The 16,961-nt window shown below is 38.1% G+C and overlaps 1 long non-coding RNA gene across 1 annotated transcript in view; it reads right to left on the reverse strand.

Annotated features, from left to right (window-relative positions):
* The window catches only part of LOC129628042 (uncharacterized), a 69,613-nt gene that overhangs the window by 33,274 nt on the left and 19,378 nt on the right, over positions 1–16,961 (reverse strand). The window contains exon 2 of the long non-coding RNA XR_008702701.1: positions 4,589–4,757. This is a non-coding gene — a long non-coding RNA (uncharacterized LOC129628042). The remainder of the gene's footprint in view (positions 1–4,588; positions 4,758–16,961) is intronic.

Consider the following 16,961-nt stretch of genomic DNA (forward strand, 5'->3'; position numbering starts at 1 on the left):
AATCCAGCTTGAATATCTGGCAGTTCTCAGTTCATGTACTATTGAAGCCTAGCTTGGAGAACTTTGGATATTACTTTGCTAGCATGTGAAATGAATGCAATTGTGTGGTAGTTTGAGCATTCTTTGGCATTGTCTTTCTTTGGGATTGAAATGAATCCTAAATTTCTTGCCATTCCCTAAACTAATCAGAAACTTCCACCACTCACTTCTATTCGCTTTCCCTGGATGACTCAGCCTCTTGTTTGTCTGGCAAACTTTTACTCTCACCCTATAAATCTTGGGCTTCCCTGGAGGTTCAGATGGCAAAGCATCTACCTGTAATGTGGGAAATCTGGGTCTGATCCCTGAGTCAGGAAGATCCCCTGGAGAAGGGAATTGCAATCCTCTCCAGTATTCTTTTTTTAATTTTTAAAAAAATTTTTTTGAGATATTTTTATTTAATTTAATTTTTTAACTTTACAATATTGTATTGGTTGTGCCATATATCAGCATGAATCTGCCACAGGTATACACGTGTTCCCCATCCTGAACCCTCCTCCCTCCTCCCTCCCCGTACCATCCCCCTGGGTTGTCCCAGTGCACCAGTCCCAAGCATCCAGTATCATGCATCGAACCTGGACTGGCAACTCATTTCATATATGATATTATACATGTTTCAATGCCATTCTCCCAAATCATCCCACCCTCTTGACTGGAGAACTCCATGGACAGAGGAGCGTGGCAGGATACAGTCCATGGGGTCACAAAGAATCTGATATGACTGTACAACTAACACTCTAAATCTCAGCTCAAATGTTTTTTCTACTATGAGTTTTTTTAGATTACCTTAAATATAGACTTTTTCAAAGAATTTTTTTATTATGTTGAGGTATCCAGCAAACATTATCCTCAATGGTGCAAAATTGAAAGCATTTCCCCTAAAGTCAGGAACCAGACAATGGTACCCACTTTCACCACTACTATTCAACATAGTTTTGGAAGTTTTGGCCACAGCAATCAGAGCAGAAAAAGAAATAAAAGGAATCCAAATTAGAAAAGAAGAATTAAAACTCTCACTGTTTGCAGATGACATGATCCTCTACATAGAAAACCCTAAAGACTCCACCAGAAAATTACTAGAACTAATCAATAACTATAGTAAAGTTGCAGGATATAAAATCAACACAAAGAAATCCATTGCATTCCTATACACTAATAATGAGAAAATAGAAAGAGAAATTAAGGAAACAATTCCATTCACCATTGCAATGAAAAGAATAAAATACTTAGGAATATATCTACCTAAAGAAACTAAAGACCTATATATAGAAAACTATAAAACACTGGTGAAAGAAATCAAAGAGGACACTAATAGATGGAGAAATATACCATGTTCATGGATTGGAAGAATCAATATAGTGAAAATGAGTATACTACCCAAAGCAATTTATAGATTCAGTCCCTATCAAGCTACCAACGGTATTTTCACAGAGCTAGAACAAATAATTTCACAATTTGTATGGAAATACAAAAAACCTCGAATAGCCAAAGCGATCTTGAGAAAGAAGAATGGAACTGGAGGAATCAACCTGCCTGATTTCAGGCTCTACTACAAAGCCACAGTCATCAAGACAGTATGGTACTGGCACAAAGACAGAAATATAGATCAATGGAACAAAATAGAAAGCCCAGAGATAAGTCCACACACCTATGGACACCTTATCTTTGACAAAGGAGGCAAGAATATACAATGGATTAAAGACAGTCTCTTTAACAAGTGGTGCTGGGAAAACTAGTCAACCACTTGTAAAAGAATAAAACTAGAGCACTTTCTAACACCATACACAAAAATAAACTCAAAATGGATTAACAATCTAAATGTAAGACCAGAAACTATAAAACTCCTAGAGGAGAACATAGTCAAAACACTCTCCGACATAGATCACAGCAGGATCCTCTATGACCCACCTCCCAGAATATTGGAAATAAAAGCAAAAATAAACAAATGGGACCTAATTAAACTTAAAAGCTTCTGCACAACAAAGGAAACTATAAGCAAGGTGAAAAGACAGCCTTCAGAATGAGAGAAAATAATAGCAAATGAAGCAACTGACAAACAACTAATCTCAAAAATATACAAGCAACTCCTACAGCTCAATTCCAGAAAAATAAATGACCCAATCAAAAAATGAGCCAAAGAACTAAATAGACATTTCTTCAAAGAAGACATACAGATGGGTAACAAACACATGAAAAGATGCTCAACTTCACTCATTATCAGAGAAATGCAAATCAAAACCACTATGAGGTACCATTTCACGCCAGTCAGAATGGCTGTGATCCAAAAGTCTACAAGCAATAAATGCTGGAGAGGGTGTGGAGAAAAGGCAATCCTCTTACACTGTTGGTGGGAATGCAAACTAGTACAGCCACTATGGAGAACAGTGTGGAGATTCCTTAAAAAACTGGAAATAGAACTGCCTGATGACCCAGCAATCCCACTGCTGGGCATACACACTGAGGAAACCAGAACTGAAAGAGACACGTGTACCCCAGTGTTCATCGCAGCACTGTTTATAATAGCCAGGACATGGAAGCAACCTAGATGTCCATCAGCAGATGAATGGATAAGAAAGCTTTGGTACATATACACAATGGAGTATTACTCAGCCATTAAAAAGAATACATTTGAATCAGTTCTAATGAGGTGGATGAAACTGGAGCCTATTATACAGAGTGAAGTAAGCCAGAAAGAAAAACACCAATACAGTATGCTGCTGCTAAGTCGCTTCAGTCGTGTCCGACTCTGTGCGACCCCAGAGACGGCAGCCCACCAGGCTCCCCCATCCCTGGGATTCTCCAGGCAAGAACACTGGAGTGGATTGCCATTTCCTTCTCCAATGCAGGAAAGTGAAAGTGAAGTCTCTCAGTCGCGTCCGACCCTTAGCGACCCCATGGACTGCAGCCTACCAGGCTCCTCCGTCCATGGGAGTTTCCAGGCAAGAGTACTGGAGTGGGGTGCCATTGCCTCTCCCCAGTACAGTATACTAACGCATATATATGGAATTTAGAAAGATGGTAACAATAATCCTGTATACGAGACAGCAAAAGAGACACAAATGTATAGAACAGTCCTTTGGACTCTGTGGGAGAGGGAGAGGGTGAATGATTTGGGAGAATGGCATTGAAACATGTATAATATCATATATGAAACGAGTCGCCAGTCCAGGTTCAATGCACAATACTGGATGCTTGGGGCTGGTGCACTGGGATGACCCAGAGGGATGGCACGGGAAGGGAGGAGGGTTCAAGATGGGGAACACATGTATACCTGTGGCGGATTCATGTTGATATATGGCAAAACCAATACAATATTGTAAAGTTAAAAAATAAAAATAAAATAAAAAGATGAAAAACATTAAAAAAAAGAATTTTTTTTTTTCTTTCCCTCTACTGTAACACTTGCCTGGTTGAATTGTTTTCTAATGCATTGACACATATAGTCTGGTGCTTCTTGAGATCAAGGGTTGTTCATTACCACGACTCCTGACACACAGAGGGCTCTCCATGGCTGATTTATTGAATGAACAAATGAATGTTGAATGAAAGCATTGACTTTTTCCATTTTGTTTCTATATAGACAAAGTGAAAAGTGAAAGTTTTAGTTGCTCAGTTGTGTCCAACTCGTTGTGACCCTGACTATTCAGTCCATGGAATTCTCCAAGCCACAATACTGGAGTGGATTGTCATTCCCTTTCTCCAGGGGATCTTCCCGGCCCAGGGATTGAACCCAGGTCTCCTACATTGCAGGCAGATTCTTTATCACTGAGCCATCAGGGAATCCATTGGTTACCAAATCCGTTTATGGATAAGTATGATGCTGATTCCAAAAGAATCAATGGATAAGTGAATTAAAGGTTCTAATCATCAGAGATTCTGAATCAATAGGTGTCTTGTATAGCCCAGTAGTCTTTATTTTAACAAGCTCCACAGGTAAGACTGCTTGTGTACCTTTTTCCCTATACAGATATGTCCAGCTAATGGGATGGGAGCTGAAATCTATACCAGGCTTCTTTCTGGGAGCCAATTTTGTGTGAGCTATGGCAATGGTCTCCAACTTTTTTCTTTTTCTAAGAATATAATTGTTTTATAATGTTGTGTTGGCTTCTGCTATACAACAATGTGAGTCAGCCATATGTACACATACATCCCTTTCTTCCCGAGCCTCCCTTCTACCCCTCTAGGTCATCATAGTGCAACTTTTTTGGCACCAGGGATTGGTTTTATGGAAGACAGTTTTTCCACAGACAGGGGTTGGGGAGGGATGGTTCAGGCAGCAATGCAAGTGATTGGGAGTGGCAGATGAAGCTTTGCTCAGTTGCCCACCACTCACCTCCTGCTGTGCGGCCCCATTCCTAATAGGTTGAGGACCAGTACCCGTCCTGGCCCAGGGGACTGGGACCCCTGCTCCAGGAGAAAAAAGCACAGCTTCTAAGATACAATAAAACACTGTGGACACTAATGTGGCCCTTCTCAGAGGATGTTGTTGTTGTTGTTTAGTCACTAAGTATTGTCTGATTCTTTTGCAACCCCATGGACTGTAGCTCACCAGGCTCCTTTGTCCTCGGGATTTTCCAGGCAAGAACATTGGAATGGGTTGCCATTTCCTTCTCCAAGGGATCTTCTCAACCCAGGGACTGACGCCATGTCTCCAGTATTCGCAGGCAGATTCTTTACTGCTCTGTCATCTGGAAGCTCACCCTCTGAGGCTACTGAATCTAATTAAAAACAAAGAGGAATTTATTGATAATATCAGAGATTAACCTCTAATAGTATACCAAGGCAAGATGTGGAGATATTTTTTAATTACTAAACAGTCATCATTTGAGGTTATTTTAAAACAGCTCCTTGAAGATAGGGTTAAAAAAGATTTCCTTACACATTCTAGCTTCAAGTAAAAAATTGAATATTAATTCCAAGAAATAAGTATTTGTGATCTTTTGCTTAATAAAACCTGCTAAAATACAATTTCATTGGAACCCTAGAACTTGAAATATTATAATAGTTTTGTGTTTCTATATGATGGTAATATGAGAATCTGTTTAAACATTAACTAAAAATCAATTGATCTTCTAGGTTTCAAGTCCATTTCTCACAATGGTGTTTTCCTCTATACTTAGTTTAAATGGTTAAACAAAGTACTACTCAGAATTTATAACTTAAAATCCAGTAAATGCTTTTAAAAGCTTCATGTATTTGGGTACTTTTTGAAATGGTAACAAAACAGATACTTCTACATGTCAATGGTTTATATATGTTACTCCTTTACCTAACCAGGCCATCCCTTCTCTCTTCATCTGACAACATTTCAGGCATCCTTCAAGCCCAGATCAGATATGCAATTATGTTTTTAAATATGTGTGCCATTGGCTCATTGCTATTAATTAACAAAATAAAAGCAAATGAGAGGAGGGAGGCAGTGAGAAGAGAGTGAGTGAAAGAGAGAGAGATTCTAAAGTTTAAGATCTTAAATGCCCAGATCAATGACCTTTTACCATGCTGACATATATTTTGCTGAAAAGGAAATACAGTGTCACAGAAATGACAACATAGTAGCTGGACTGGATAGTACAATCATAAGTTCAATAATACTATGGTCGGAGCCAGACTTTGGAGCCAGACAATCTATTAAAGCCAGAAACTAAATCTGGCTTTATTGTGAGGACTCAAGGAACTTATGTAATATGTCTCTGTTTTTGTTTCTTTAAATCAAAAGTAGAATTAATGTGAACCGACTTGATGTGGTCAGAACATTAAAATAAACAATAAATTTGAAGGAGTAGCCTATGTCATACTGGGTGCAAATGGTAAGAAATAGCCACTGGGATTTGACCAGGAAGTTTCATCCAGACTTTTATTGAATTATGGGCAGTCTATTTTCAGCTCAGACTTCAATAATGAAGTTACTTTTCCCACCAAAAAAGCAACATCCAAAGGAAAGGCAGAATACAGAATCCTGATCAAGTGGAATTCACAGAGAACTCATGTTAGATAGTGCTACGTGGAACAAGAAGGAAAAGGCCATTTCTGAATAATTAATGCCAGAGACTTACACAGACCAGGAGGAAGAAAACAAATTTTTATACTGATAAAATGAATACAATTTCTAAAATGAACTTTGAGGAAAGACAGAAGCTAAGACTGAGAGATTTTTTTTGGTAAATAAGTCTTATAACAAAACATAACTATCCCCAGTATATGCAGTCAACAGTTATTCAGCCTTCACATACTGAAGTCCTATAGGTATGCTATGCTATGCTAAGTCGCTTCAGTCATGTCCGACTCTGTGCGACCCCATAGATGGCAGCCCACCAGGCTCCCCCGTCCCTGGGATTCTCCAGGCAAGAACGCTGGAGTGGGTTGCCATTTCCTTCTCCAATGCATGAAAGTGAAAAGTGAAAGTGAAGTCGCTCCATCGTGTCCGACTCTTAGCGACCCCATGGACTGCAGCCTACCAGGCTCCTCCATCCATGGGACTTTCCAGGCAAGAGTACTGGAGTGGGGTGCCATTGCCTTCTCCCCCATAGGTATAATACTCTGCTATATTAGTGAGAAAGACACCTAAGAAGCTAGTGGCAGAGATCTGCCCGGGATACCAAGCAAATGACTGGTATAACCTGAATACCAAGAGCGAAATAAAAATATAAAAACATAAACCAGACTGGATAAAGTATATCTTCTTAATATAAACAAATGCAACCACTTCAGTAAGGCAGAGTTTGCCTCATGGTGATGTCAGGGAACTTGAAATTAACATTGGGACAGTTTCTTATATACAGTTTGTTCCTCAGTTGTCTGGTTCGGTTGTCTGTCTCACTAGTGTTGGTACAGTCCTTCTCCATCTTTTTTTCCCCCCTTTTGCACAAAATTCAAAACATAAAAGTATCTCCAATTATTGCTATATATTGCTTTCTGGACTAAAGATTCACTGCTTGTCTATTATGGTAATGTTTCTTGTGTCCAAAACAGGCATACCATCTAAGCAACGTACATAGTTAAAGAATATAGTTTGGGAAAGAGATTTCACTCAGAACATCTGTGAAGGTCTTTAAGGCAATTTGAGGAAAAATTTAAATTACCAGGGAATATTAATTAGGATCATTTATTCACATCCTTCTCTTCTTCTACTGTTGTAAATCACATATTTTGCCCCAATTCTCAAGTTCCTTAGGGTGAGATGAAAAAATGCTCAAGCACTAAGTTTTTCCAATAGACTATATATAATTGACTAAAGACTGAAACTCTAACAGATGCTTCTGCTAAAATCTACAGAAAGAAAACAATTTGAAAGTCGCCTGCAGCGTGCCTGAACTCACTCTAGAACACTGTGACCCAGGGCATTGAAATACAGAAATATTTTAGGCAATTTCTGTTTTAAAAAAATCACCAGCCTGTTTGATTTGAAGCAGTTGCTCCTCCAAGTTTACTTTATACAAAAAATAGCACAGAAAAACTGAAGATTGCAAAGTAGATTGGAAGAAGACTCAAATGACTTTTAATGGAATATTATGTGCCCAAAACACAAAGGATTTAAATTAGTATCTTAAAATGTTTCATTTACCACATATCACAGGAAGTAAGAGTCTTTTTTTTGGGGGGGGGGGTGGGGAGGGGTTCTTTTCAGCTACATTTCTCCAAATCCTTGACCAGTTGAACTGTTTATTCCAGGTCATCAACCTCCTTAATAATTTAAATTCCCAAATTTAGATTGAGAAAGGATATGGCTGGTTATGTATTACTGTCAGTTCACTCAGAAAAAAATAATGCTATACATACACACGTGCCTGTACACACAAACACACATGCCAATCTTGCATATGCACAATTATTTCAGAAGCTTAGAATAAGTCTATTATCACAAAGGTAAGTATATAGTGCATTTTAATTGTAAACCAGCATATGGCAACTATGTCAAAGCCTGATTTATCTTTCAAAGTTTAAATTATTTACAGTCTCTCCCATGTGATGCCAAATTGTCTCAGTTCCCCTCAGGTCTCCCTCTGACATGTGGCCCTACTGGCTTTAGATAAAACGACATAGGCCAGCCTTTCTCAATGCAGTCTCTAAAGAAAATTCATTTCTATAAGATGTGAATTGTTGTCACATGGAGAGAAAAATAGCCTCTTGGTCAAAGTGGGCAATGTTCGGTTAAATAAAGCTAAATAGGTTTTCATTTTTCACTTGCTATTAATAATAGGTAAGGTTTCTCACAAATGTTAATGAGCATTGTTCATAAAATGTTAATGTAAGTTGTGAATTGGGAAATGGGTGAAGAGCCAATGCTAAATGTGGTATACAGCCTTTTCCCAAGTTATTTGAACATCTCAGATTAAAGGAGTAGTATTACAAGGCAGATGTGGCTGGAAAACCATAAGCACTTTGCATTCAGGATCCCCCACCCTTTCCCTTTCAGGGCTCTTTAACCTGCCCTCTACCCCCATCATTCCTAACCATCATTCCTCTCACAAGCCAAACACGTTCCTTATGTGCTCATGCTCCTCTTAACCCTCCCATTACTAAAGGCTAATTTTCTTCCAAATGTTGGCAATTATTTATTTCTCTGGAGATTTTTCTTTATTTATAATAATAGCAAAACCTAGAATGTTTTCTTGTTTGCCATATGTTAGTGAAGGGATATGACCCATATATTTTTAAATTGAAATTTTTGTAGTATAATACATGATTATAAGAAATATAAGAATCATATATATGTCAAACATAATAAAATAATGTCCATTAATCCACCACGCAAACTAAGAAAAATAGCATAATAAACAATTTAGCACCTACCTAAGTGTTCCTCGCTTCTTCAATAACTCATGCTACCAGAGGCATTCACTACATGATTTTTTGAATGTATTTTCTCTTGATTTTAAAATTGTTAAGAGTTTTTCAGATATATATCTATCCTTAAATAATCTGTTTTTGCTTGTCATTGAGATATATAAAAGTAGAATTATGCTACATGAAATCTTCAATGAATTGAATTTTTCACTAAATATTTTCTAAGATGCAGCCATATATTGTGTGGTAGGAATTCATTCTTGCTTTCCTGCTATTTAATATTCCATTGTATAAATATACTGCATTTACCTATTTTCCTGTTTATGAATATTTTAGATGTCTCTAGTTTTTTGTTATTACATAGACTAGTACTATGAATATTCTTGCACATTTAAAATTTTTTCATTAGGGTATATCATTAAACTCATTAGTTCACATGGGAGAAGGAAATGGCAACCCACTCCAGTATTCTTGCCTGGAGAGCACCGTGGACAAAGGAGCCTGGTGGGCTGCTGTACATGGGGTCGCACAGAGTTGGACACGACTGAAGCAACTTAGTATGCATGCATTGGAGAATAGAATGGCAACCCACTCCAGTGTTCTTGCCTGGAGAATCCCAGGAACAGAGAAGCCTGGTGGGCTGCCATCTATGGGGTCACACAGAGTCAAACATGACTGAAGCGATTTAGCAGCAGCAGCAGCAATTCACGTGGCTATAATGAGTCATATTATATGACATATGAGACTGTCAATCTTTAAATATAAAGTCATGTTGCTTACCAAAGTGAATCACAAAGTGATTGTACAAATTTATATCCCCGCCAACAATATATATCAGAGTTCTTATTGTTTGTACTCATCTATAATGAAGTTATTTCATTAGGTGGATACAAGTTTAGAATTGTTATAAATTCTAGTGAATTAAACCTACGATCATTGTATATTGACCCCCTCTATAGCAAAATATTACTTTTATCATAGATGCATTCTTCTGATATTAAAATATATATCCTTGCTTTCTTCCTTTTTTGGTTAATATGCGTGGCATATCTTTCCCAGGCTTACTTTTTGGCTTTATATTTCTAGGTCTTCAGAAATGATATACAAAATACTTCTATTGCTTGTAAAATTTATTCCATTTATGCTTACTGTGATCACTGATATATTTGGATTTTCTATATTTGGATGTCTTATATTTATATATTGTACTTGCATTATTCCTCTATTTTATTTTTATTGAATGATTTTCACTGTTATACAAGTTTTCTTCTGTGGTTATCTTAAAAATTATATGATTTATATTCATCTTTAAAAATGTTGTTCAGTATTTTAATCACTCAAGTAACAAAAGAACTCTAGAATCTTGGTACCTAAAGTGTATGGATCATTATTACCAAGGGCCTTACCTGGGAGCTTATCAGAAATGCCCATTCTCACACCCCACCCTAGAACAACTGCTGTAGCTATTCTACAGGAAAATGATGGCCTATCCAAAATCTGGTTCAGATGTCAAGTATGATGATATCATACATACATAAACACACACACAATGAGATATGTCTATAAATGCTATTTTTTTCTCAAGTTTTAAAGAGTCAAAAAAATTTAAAAAAAATGCTTGTTACTTAAATAATGAGGCATGCTGGGTTGAGCAGAGTGTGTCTTAAGCAGACCTGGAAATGGCATCAAAGAGACAAGAAAGGAAACTTTTGTAGAGGTTTAGGGTTGGGTGGCCACAGTTGGCGCTGTGAGCTGAATGTCTAGACTAGAACTGCAACTGCTAGGTTTGTTTCTCCTTTTGCTTTGCTTATTAACTGGATCTGTGTCCTGCAGGTGAGCTTTCACTTTGACCTGTGCCATTCTGCCGTGTTTACTGAGTCCAGTGAAGACTCTGTACAGACTTAATCAATTTAACTCAGAAGTTATAATTAGCTTATGGGGGCGGGGAGTGGTGTGTGACCAAGATGATAGAGTAGGAAGAACTTAGCTCACCTCCTCTCACTGGCACACTAAAATTACAACGACTTAAAGAGCTACTATTCCATATATATGCGTTAGTATACTGTATTGGTGTTTTTCTTTCTGGCTTACTTCACTCTGTATAATAGGCTCCAGTTTCATCCACCTCATTAGAACTGATTCAAATGTATTCTTTTTAATGGCTGAGTAATACTCCATTGTGTATATGTACCAAAGCTTTCTTATGCATTCATCTGCTGATGGACATCTAGGTTGCTTCCTTGTCCTGGCTATTATAAACAGTGCTGCGATGAACATTGGGGTACATGTGTCTCTTTCAGTTCTGGTTTCCTAAGTGTGTATGCCCAGCAGTGGGATTGCTGGATCATAAGGCAGGTCTATTTCCAGTTTTTTAAGGAATCTCCACACTGTTCTCCATAGTGGCTGTACTAGTTTGCATTCCCACCAACAGTGTAAGAGGGTTCCCTTTTCTCCACACCATCTCCAGCATTTATTGCTTGTAGACTTTTGGATCGCAGCCATTCTGACTGGCGTGAAATGGTACCTCATAGTGGTTTTGATTTGCATTTCTCTGATAATGAGTGATGTTGAATTTAGAAAGATGGTAACAATAACCCTGTATACAAGACAGCAAAAGAGACACTGATGTATAGAACCATCTTTTGGACTCTGTGGGAGAGGGAGAGGGTGGGATGATTTGGGAGAATGGCATTGAAATATGTATAATATCATATATGGAACGAGTCACCAGTCCAGGTTCGATGCACGATACTGGATGCTTGGGGCTGGTGCACTGGGACGACCCAGAGGGATGGTATGGGGAGGGAGAAGGGAGGAGGGTTCAGGATGGGGAACACATGTATACCTGTGGCAGATTCATTTCAATGTTTGGCAAAACCAATACAATATTGTAAAGTTTAAAAATAAAATAAAAAAAAAGTTTCATTATGACTCACAACACACACACACACACACACACACACACACACACACACACACAAAGAGCTACTATTGATGAGAAAGATAAGAAAGCCAGCAGAAAAGATCTACAGCTGAAGATATGAAGAGGGAACCACAACGAGACAAGCAAGAGGGGTAGAAATGTTGTATAGTCAAGACCCACTCACTTGGGTTGGTGACTCAGAAATGGGAGAAATATTACAGTTTAGTATGTTTATCCAAGGAGCAAGAGGTCTAAGCTCCACACTGGGCTCCCTTCTGTGGTAGGCGGTGCCCAGCACCAGGAAGATGAGCCCACGAAACATTTGGCTTTGAAGGTCAGTGGAGTTCACTTTTGGAAGAGACAGACGGCTACAGGAAATGGAGATTTCATTCTTTCTCTTGTAAAATAATTGTATGTATGTATGTATGTTTGGCTGTGTGGGGTCTCCATTGCTTCATGAGCTCTTCTGTAGTTGCAGCGCGTGGGCTTCTCATTGCGGTGGCTTTCCTTTTTGAGGAGCACAGGCTCTAGTGCGTGGGTTTTAGTAGTTGTGGCTTAGTTGCTCTGCAGCCTATGGGATCTTCCCAGGTCAGGGATCAAACCTATGTCTCCTGCATTGACAGGCAAATTCTATACTAGTGAGCCACCAGGGAAGCCCCTAGAGATTCTGTTCTTAAAGGGTGCACAAAAAACTTCAAATGCTCTGGGACTCAGAGAAGAAGCAGTCATTTGAAAGGAGCCTATGTCAAGCCCACCTGCTGATCTTGGAGAGACTTTAAGAGTGGAGGCAACTGGAGTTATTCCTTGGGACAGACACTGGCAGCAGCCATTTTGGGGAGTTTGTTCTACCATGCGGACACTGGTGCGACAGTTTCAGAAACCTCCCTGTAGTCTATTATTCATGGGACCCGGCCCCACCCACCAACCTGTCAGCACCAGTGCTGGGATGCTTTATGCCAAGCAGCTAACCAGACAGGGACCCAGTCCCACCTACCAGTAGATCAACTAACTTAAAACCTCCTTATCCCACAGCTACCCCGTGACGTTGCCCTGTTTACAAGAGGACCCAGAACTTGGACACACACACCAGTGCAACAGCACTAGGTCTGGGAGCACTGGGGCCCCAGAGCCAGAGACCTTGGGACTAGCTCCACCCACAAGCAGGATGATACCACCCCCCAGGGGTACCCCTGCCCCACCTCATGAGCAGGCCAACATCACCTCTGAGACAACCTGAATCCCACAGCCATCCATCCCAAGATCTAGCCTTACTCACCAACAACAATACCAAGAATTAGTCCCATCCAGCAGTAGGCAAACACTAAATCTAGGACCCCAGCCCCACAACTACTCACCCCAGAACAGGGCTCTGCCTACCAGTGGGACGGCACTAGCTCCAGGATTGTCCCCCACCCTGGGACTCTGCATCCAACTGTCTCATGACTCAGCACAGCCTATCAGCAGTCAATATCCTCTTTACATGGGAGGACTCAGCAACCAGTCAGGCAGGGGCCAGCCATGCCCACAGACCACTTGTAGTAGGAAGCCTGTCATGAAAGAAGGACACATGCAGCTCTCATAGGGGGAGTCCCTAGAGCATATTGCTATGGTGACCAAAGAGGAGTGTGATGCTGGATGTACAGGATGTCTTTTACAAAGGACTACTTCTCCAAGGTCAAGAAAGGTAATCAATGTACCAAATATATTGAAGTAAAAGCAGCAAATCAGGCAAAATGAAGCAACAGAGCACTATGTTCCAAACAAAGGAACAAGAGAAAATCCACCAAAGAAAAATAAGTGAAGAAAGAAAAAATAATGAAGACATAAGCAATTTATCCAATAAAGGCTTCATTGGTAATGGTAAAGGTAATGATGGTAAAGATGTTCAAAGAACTTGGGAGAAAACTCAATAAACAGCATAAGAAGTTTTCAATACAGAATTTAAAAATGTAAAGAATGAAATAGAAATGAATAATCCAATAACTGAAAATTTTAAAACATGCTGCTGCTGCTGCTTCTAAGTTGTTTCAGTCATGTCTGACTCTGTGCAACCCCATAGACCGCAGCCCACCAGGCTCCTCTGTCCCTGGAATTCTCCAGGCAAGAATACTGGAGTGAGTTGCCATTTCCTTCTCCAATGCATGCATGCATGCTAAGTCACTTCAGTCGTATCCGACTCTGTGTGACCCCATGGACAGCAGTCCACCAGGCTCCTTTGTCCATGGGATTCTCCAGGCAAGAATACTAGAGTGGGTTGCCATTTCCTTCTCCATTTAAAACACACTAGAAGGAATCAACAGTAAAGGAGGTAATACAGAGGAATGGATCAGCAAGCAGGAGGTAAGAGTAGACATCACTGAAGCTGAACAGGAAAAATAAAGGAATAAAAAGAAATGAGAACAGTTTAAGAGACCTTTGGGACAACATCAAGTGTAATAACTTTTGCATTATAGGGAGCCCAGATGGAGAATAGAGAAAGAAAGGGACAAAGGTCATATTGGAAAACATATGAGCTGACAATTTCCTGAAATTTAGAAAATTAAAATACATCCAGGTACAAAAATCATACAAAATCCCAAGTAGGACCAACCCAACGAGGAATACACCCAGATACATTGTAATTAAATAGCAAAAATTAAAACTAAGAAAAGAATATTAAAAGCTGTGAGAGAAAAGCAATGTCATTTATAAAGGAACTCCCATAAAGCTATCAGCTGACTTTTCAGTAGAAATCCTACAGGCCAGAAAAGAGTAGCACAATATACAGTATTTAAAGTGATGAAAGGAAAAAGCTACAACCAAGAATACACTGCCCAGCAAGACTTTTAGTCCAATTTGATGAAGAGATCAAAAGTTTTAGAAATAAGCAGAAGCTAAAAGAGTTCTGTACCACCAAGTCAGTTCTACAAGTAATGTTAAAGGGCATTCTCTATATGAAAAGGAAAAGACCATAAGTAGAAATTTTGATAGGAAAAATTGCATTTGGTATAGGAAAATGTAAAATAAAGATAGTAAAAATGATGTATAAAGCTATTAGAAAGATTGAAAGACAAAAAGAGTTAAGTCATCTATATTGTGGATGACATCCACTTAAGGAATAAGTACTTAAGAAAACATAAAACAAAAAGAAGTAAACTATAATGTCAGAAACAGTAAACATGGGTGGGTAAAATGCAGGATTACTGAAACATATTTGAACTTAAAAGATCAGCAAACTATAATAATTATATATATATATGATTATTACATGTATATATATATGCTATATATAGCACATACATATATGTGTTATATATACAATAAATGATTATATGTGATTATTATATATAATATATATATGTACATTATATATATCTTAAGACATTCCTCTACAAACTTTATGGTAACTGCAAACCAAAAATCTATAATAGATACACACATAACACTAAAGATAGTTATTAAAATATATATTGTATATGTATATATATTATATATTAAAACTACTATATATAGTATATATGATTATTACATATATATATGAAAAGTGATTCCTATACAAAACTCATAGTAACCACAACCCAAAAACCTATAATAGATATACATGCATAATAGTAAAAATAGTTATCAAATCACAAAGAAAGAAAGCAAAAGAAGAAAGGAACAAACAAGAACTACAAAAACAACTCCAAAATATTCAATATTCATCTATGATTAAAAGCTCTCAACAAAGTGGATATAGAGAAAACATACCTCAGCATAATAAAGCTATATATGACAAGCCCACAGCTAACATCATATTCAATGATGAAAAGCTGAAAGCATTTCCTCTAAGATCAGGAATAAGACAATGATGCCTACTCTTTCCACTTTTGTTCAACATAGTATTGGAAATACATGTTGTAACAATCAGACAAGAAAAATAAATTAAAGGAATCCAAATTGAAAATAAAGAATTAAAGCTATCCTATATAATGACATAACACTTATATAGAACATTCTACTAGAATTCATCAATAAATTTGGTAAACTTATAAGATACAAAATTAATTTAGACAAACATGTTGTATTTCTAAATACAACATAAATTGAAAACAAAGTATCCAAAAGAGAAAGGAAGAAAGAATCTCACCAAAAAGAATAAAATATCTAGGAACAAATCTAACTAAGGAAGTAAAAAAACCTATGCTTGGAAAACAGTAAGAAACTGATTTAAAAAAACTGAATGTGACACAAACAGATGGAAAGATATATTGTGTTCATGGACTGGAAGAATTTAATTGGTAAAATAAGCATACTCCCCAAGGTAAGCATCTTTTAATTTCATGGCTGCAGTCAACATCTGCAGTGATTTTGGAGCCCCCTAAATAAAGTCTGTCACTGTTTCCACTGTTTCCCCATCTATTTGCCATGAAGCAATGGGACCAGATGCCATTATCTTAGTTTTCTGAATGTTGAGTTTTAAGCCAACTTTTTAACTCTCCTCTTTCACTTTCATCAAGAGGCTTTTTAGTTCTTCTTCACTTTCTGCCATAAGGGTGGTGTCATCTGCATATCTGAGGTTATTGATATTTCTCCTGGCAATCTTGATTCCAGCTTGTGTTCTTTCAGCCCAGCATTTCTCATGATGTACTCTGCATAGAAGTTAAATAAGCAAGGTGACAATAAACAGCCTTGACATACTCCTTTCCCTATTTGGAACCAGTCTGTTGTTCCATGTCCAGTTCTAACTGTTGTTTTTTGACCTGCGTGCAGATTTCTCAGGAGGCAGGTCAGATGGTCTGGTATTCCCATCTCTTTAAGAATTTTCCACAGTTTGTTGTGATCCACACAGTCAAAGGCGTTGACATAGTCAACAAAGCAGAAGTAAATGTTTTTCTGGAACTCTCTTGCTTTTTCAGTGATCCAATGGATGTTGTCTTAGGGGATAAAGTCTTAATCCCTAGTATTTAGAATTTGACTGTATTTAGAAATTAAGCCTTCAAAGAGGTAATTAAAGTAAAATGAGGTCATAAGAATAGCCCTAATCCAATATGACTGGTGTGTAGGGCCTTGAAAACACAAAGATGGAAGAGCAACCAGTGAAAAGGCGGTCATCTGTAAGCCAAGGAGAGAGGTCTCAGAAGAAACCAAACCTGCTAACACTCTGACCTTGGATTTTTAGTGTCCATACCTGTAAGAAAATATTTTGTAAGATGTGACCAACCTAGATAGCATATTAGAAAGCAGAGACATTACT

This window comes from Bubalus kerabau, chromosome 15 (assembly GCF_029407905.1).
Source record: "Bubalus kerabau isolate K-KA32 ecotype Philippines breed swamp buffalo chromosome 15, PCC_UOA_SB_1v2, whole genome shotgun sequence".
Taxonomy (NCBI): domain Eukaryota; kingdom Metazoa; phylum Chordata; class Mammalia; order Artiodactyla; family Bovidae; genus Bubalus; species Bubalus kerabau.